Source organism: Gastrolobium bilobum, unplaced genomic scaffold, assembly GCF_033153095.1.
Source record: "Gastrolobium bilobum isolate Gb01-03AN ecotype WA unplaced genomic scaffold, APGP_CSIRO_Gbil_v1 utg966, whole genome shotgun sequence".
Lineage (NCBI taxonomy): Eukaryota > Viridiplantae > Streptophyta > Magnoliopsida > Fabales > Fabaceae > Gastrolobium > Gastrolobium bilobum.
In genome coordinates, this window is record NW_026899514.1 from 594,182 (window position 1) to 600,295 (window position 6,114).

Below are 6,114 nucleotides of genomic sequence, written 5' to 3' on the forward strand. Positions count from 1 at the left end.
GTATGTGATACCATTGATCTTTTTTGATCTAACGGCTCTCAAATGAGGTGTCAAATTTCTAATTTGACACTGATGTCAAAAGATCTTACCTCATATATATATATATATATATATATATATATATATATAAGAATATTATATTTATAAATTTTTTGTTTACAAACTACTACACTATATTTGACCCATCATATTTCAATCATACTTAGTATAATTTATAAAAAAAAATCGTAAACAGATCATTCCCTATATATATATATATATATATATATATATATATGAGAAAAGTATTTCTACATCCACTTTAGATAAGGTTATCTACATCTATCATTTTTAACTAAGTATGACCGGTCATATATAGTTAAAACAACAAAATCTGTTCTTTTCTCTCTCTCTCTCTTAAAACATTGTCGGCTGACGTAGCGGAGAGAGAAAATGCAATTTTTATGTATAGTCGGTCATACTTAGTTAAAAAGGGATAGCTGTAGATAACCTTATCTAAAGTGGTTGTAAAAATGTTTACCCATATACATATAGGCTTTAACGTTTCTAAAGTGAACGTAGACAAGTTATCTACATTTGCTCCCAAAATGACGTCGTTTTGGGTTGAAAAATTTAAAAATTATAATGAAAAAGACTATTATAATCCTGAAATAATTTATAATTATAAAAATACCTTGATTTCTATATCAAAACAACGTCGTTTTGGCTCAATGTAGATAACAACTGTAGAAAAATCGAACCCATACATATATATATATGGTAAAATCATTTTTGCAGCTGTTTTACGTACAGAAACGACAGGTGTATGGTTATGATTCCCGACATTTAATGCTTTCATTCTTTGTATGGTTATGATTCCCCGCATTTAATGTTTTTAAATATATATATATATACGGCAAGTATTTGATTGTTGCACGTACAGCAGCGCAGAAATGTAAACCCCATATATATACCAGAAAAATATTTCTGCAGTTAATGCAGATAAGTTATCTGCATTTACTCTCAAAACGACGTCGTTTTGCGATTGAAAGATTAGAAAATTATAATTATAAAGACTATAATAATCCTGAAATAAATTAAAATTACAAAAATATCATGATTTCTGTCCCAAAACGACGTCGTATTGGGCTTACTAAAGATAACTTATTTGCAGTAACTGCAAAAAAAAGCGAACCCTATATATATATGTATGTATGTATGTATCTATATATATATATATATATATATATATATATATATATATATATATATATGGTTCGATTTTCTACAGACAATGTAGATAACTTATCTACATTGAGCCCAAAACGACGTCTTTTTGAGACGAAAATCAAGGTATTTTCGTAATTATAATTTATTTTAGGGTTATAATAGTCTTTTTTATTATATTTTTTAAATTTTTCAACCCAAAACGACGTCATTTTGAAAGCGAATGTAGATAACTTATCTACATTCACTTTAGAAACATTAAAATATATATATATATATGCTTATCATTTCTCAAGTTATTTGAGATAATTTTAACTCCGACTACTAAATCATGCGGACTCTAAACATTGCCTAACATTTAAGATTTTTATGAGAATCGATTTTTTATTTTTTATTTTGGAAACTATGACATTCGATTATTCATATGATACAAGTTGTTGGATTTATTTGTACCATGTATAATAGAGTTTTGTTAATCTCTTCCTTTAAGACATATATTAAAGGAATAAAAATAAAAAGTAATAGCTTTTTTTAATAGTTATGGTAATTTAACAAAAATAATATATAAATGTCATTTTTTATTCTTTAACTTGTTTCCCAAAAACACACCTCACAAAAATCTATTAAAATTTGTCAGTATACGTAATAGAAACAAATGGCAAAATCAATATCTTCCCGTCTTAAATGACATAATTATGTTATTTGGAAGTATCTTAAGTATCATTGAACAAAAATAAGGTTGATGATTTTATAATTTTCTATCCCAAAATATTTTTTTGACTTATTCTTTATTATTATTGATTCACCTTTGTATGATTAAGATCTCTTCATATGATATGATTATATATTACAGGTCCAACATTAATTGCCTATATAATTAATATAAGATTTATAAGATTTTGAACACTCTCATCTTTTGAGTTAATTTTTAGGATAGTAATCTCAATGTCTCTATCATCGTATTAAATAACATAAAGAGAATATCCACTCTCAATAATTTAAGTATGGGCGGAAAATAAATTATATATAATTATGCTTATTCCAGCGAAAGAAATGAACAACCACAAATTGATGCATTCTGCACTAACTAAAAGACAAAACAGTGGCTATAAAAAGAAGAAGACAAAACAGTGATTAAGTTTTGTAGCAAACCAATTAGCTAGCTCTAAATTAATATACTTCATCAAAGTGGTTGAGTCAAATATTACACATTTGATTCTGTTTCAATAATATTTTGAGTTCAAATTCTTATAAATATAAAAAAAAAAAAATTCAACCATAATGTAAATTTTCTCCATTCGAAGAGAATTTACCTCTCACAAAAAATACTTTTAGGGGATGTTTGGTACGTGACTTTTGGCAGGATTTTCGGGAAACTTATTTTTTTTAAATTTTAAATTTTCGGATATTATCGTAAACTGAATGTAAAAATTATATGTTTGAAAATCGAGATTCTCGGACAAAACTTTTTTTCCTCTACTAAACGGCTCCTTAATTTATAAAAAAAATTAATATACTTCCCTTTGTATCTAATCATTTGAAGTGACATAGTGTCCTCGAGTAATAAGGTGTTTCCTCGGAACTGCCATGATATTAACAAATACAAAGCCCTGAGCATAGAGCCAAAAATCCATGCTGGGGTATCTGACTATCTCTACTGATCATCTGGATGGATTTATTGTGAAACTATACCTAACATAAGAAATCTTAGTAGTATATATTTTAAATTTTTTATTTAATATTCTTTATCGTTAAATAAAATCTTATAGTAACTTTTATAAATAAAATAAGCCCAAATTTATTTTATTTAATTTACATAAAATTTTACTTAATAACTAAAAAATTAAAAAGTTATATTACGATATTCGTACGACTGTCTATTAGTAATGAGAAGAAAAATACTTCCCCAGAACTAGCCGCCCCCAAATTAAAGCTGAACCATAAAAAACTATAAATGAAAGAGAAAGGAGGAGACATCATCTTTATCTTTATTACTAAAAAATGGCTAAATTGTATTTAAAAAAACCCGCTTTTCACAAAAATGGACACTAAATAATTTATGAAAAATTATTTTCTCATGTAAGTATTATATAAGAAAAATTATATCATATAACGGAGATAATACCATGAGTGGGATTCATAAACAAGAGGGAGAGAAAATAGAAATAAAACTCATTTTTGTTTTGTATATGTAGGAACTTAATTTTTTTCTTATGGAATAAATAAAATATAATCCATAGTTTATATCATATAAGAAATGACTTTCCGAGGTATGTAATAATATCATTAATTAAATACATACTTATTTCAAAAGGAAAAATGAAATAATGAAATTAAAAAAGATAAAATGTAAGTAAGAAAATATTATTTGTTAAAATGATAAGACATGGTAGAATCATATTGAAAAGTAAAAAATAAAAAAAATAACCAGTATGTTAGTTTAAAGAGAAACGAATAGAATAATAAAACGAAAAAAGATAAGAAAATTATTGTGTAGGGTTGGTATGAGATATTTAATAAAGTAATAGTGATAACATTATTAAAATTTCATTAAGGTGTGATAACATTATGTTAAACTGGTCAACAATATATTGAGGTGTGATATTAAAAAATAGATTTTAGTATGGAAACGATAAATCAAATAGTGCTGATAGGAAATACTAAAGCAAAATTTTAAACATGGCAACGATATTCAGTGACGGAGTCACGTTGGTGTCAATAGATGCATTGACTGTGGCTAATTTAGTCACGTTTCAAGAAGCATAGTTAAATAAACGTAACAAATTATGTTTTAATATTTTTGGAAATTAGTCACGTTTTAGACGTAGTTATATAATCATATCTATTTTAGCACCACTCTGAAATTTTTGACACTAGCTAAAATATTTTGCTAGCTTATCCAGTGACAATTTTCTTTTTTTTTGGTAGCCGCCACTGACAATATTTAGCTGTAATATTAATAAAATATTAAGTTAATAGTAGTAATTGTATAGAATTAAATTACCTTCAGAAATAAATAAAAAATAGTTAAAAATATAAATATTAAATGTGCAATAATCTGTGCAACGTATACGAACAACTAAAATTATTAGTTTATTCGCATTTGTTCACCTCTCTAAAATAATTTTAATTAAATAAAACCAGTTACATGGGTCGTAATATTAATATATTATCTCACTTCTATCACTAAATTCATATAATGGATCAGACACAAAGTGTAACATGAATCTCTTTTGACCAATTTGAATTTGAAAAGCTATATAGATGACATGTAGATGTAGATGAATTCTTATTACCTTTTAATTTCCAAAAATAAGTTTTTGTTTGCACGTAATCATATAGGTTGATTGGACTGCAATACTTTATCATCGAACAAAAAGTTACGAATAAAGGTAGCCTGTCTCATTCTTATCGTAGAAAATATTTTTTAAAGTTCAGGATCACTTAATAATTTGATTCTCTCTCCTAACATCAAATTTTTTTTTTTTGTTATTTTTTTTCTTTTCTAATTTTACTTTTTAATTCATATTAAGAGATTACTTAAAAAATGGTGATCCCAGACCATAATAAATAATCTCCATATCTTAAAGCATTGTATTTTTAAATTTAGTTGATTAAAAGTGGGATAAAAAAACTATAGGTAGTATAAACATCATAATTGAAGAGACAAGATAAATATTCGTGCATGGGAACATAATCAAGAAAAGATCAATCATGGTCCTGCAGTTATATGAAAAATAGTGGAAACCGATTGATAAAGATTGTTGTGGACCCTCCAGATCAGGTTACTTCCGTATTTAATCAAGTTATTCCATTACAAAGGTTGAAGAAAGTATCCCTGAAATTCGATAATAATGACCATTGGAGTAATTGTATACAGTGACGCACTCAGCCTAAAAATTTAGGTAGGGTTAAAAAATTTGACATATTAAATTATCAAAATATTTATCATAATTACATAAATTTATCAGGAAAATAATTTACTACGAATTCTAGCATAATTATCTTAATTATGTATCAAAGCAAATATATAAAATGTACTAATCTTTCCGACAAATATTTCAAACATAAGAATTTCTTTTTCCTCTCACAACATATGAAAATGCACAAATATAATAATTACATGTATAATAAGTATTGTCCTTCGTCTTCTCTTTTATTATCTTTATTCCTTAAATTTTCAATATCTCACATTAGAGAACATGCCCTTGTTTGCAACAGCCATAAGCACGATGAAAAGTTCTCATATTTGGGATTTTTTTTTTTTTTTTACAATTCTTTGTATGTGCAATAACCCAAAACACAATAGTTCAATGTACTTTCATATTCCATAACTATAGACCTATTATTTATAGGAAAAATGTTTCTACAGTTACTGCAGATAAGTTATCTGTATTTATTCTCAAAACGATGTCGTTTTGGTATTAAAATCTTAAAAAATTATAAATATAAAGACTATTATAACCCTAATAAATTAAAATTACAAAAATACCATGATTTCTGCCCCAAAATGATGTCGTATTAAGCTTACTGTAGAAAAAGCGAACCCATTATTTATTTGGTTTCATGATTGTTACTTTCAAGGGTTAAGTGTCTGTTCTTTTAGAAGACACAAATTGTGTCCTTTTAGTTTTTAAGACTATGTCCTACCGCTAAGACATAATTATAACATGAAAAGTTACTTTTTTCTCTCTCCACGTCAGTTGAAGTGACTGAGGAAAGAGGGAAAAAAAAGTAATTTTTCATATTATAACTATGTCTTACCGGTAAGATATAATGTCAAAAACTAAAAGGACATAAGGTTGTGTCCTTTAAAAGGATAAACCATTTTTCCTACTTTTAAATGGGATTATTTGGTTTAGTTGAGCCCAAATTTTGAAATAGGTCAACTAATCATTTTTGTAATTA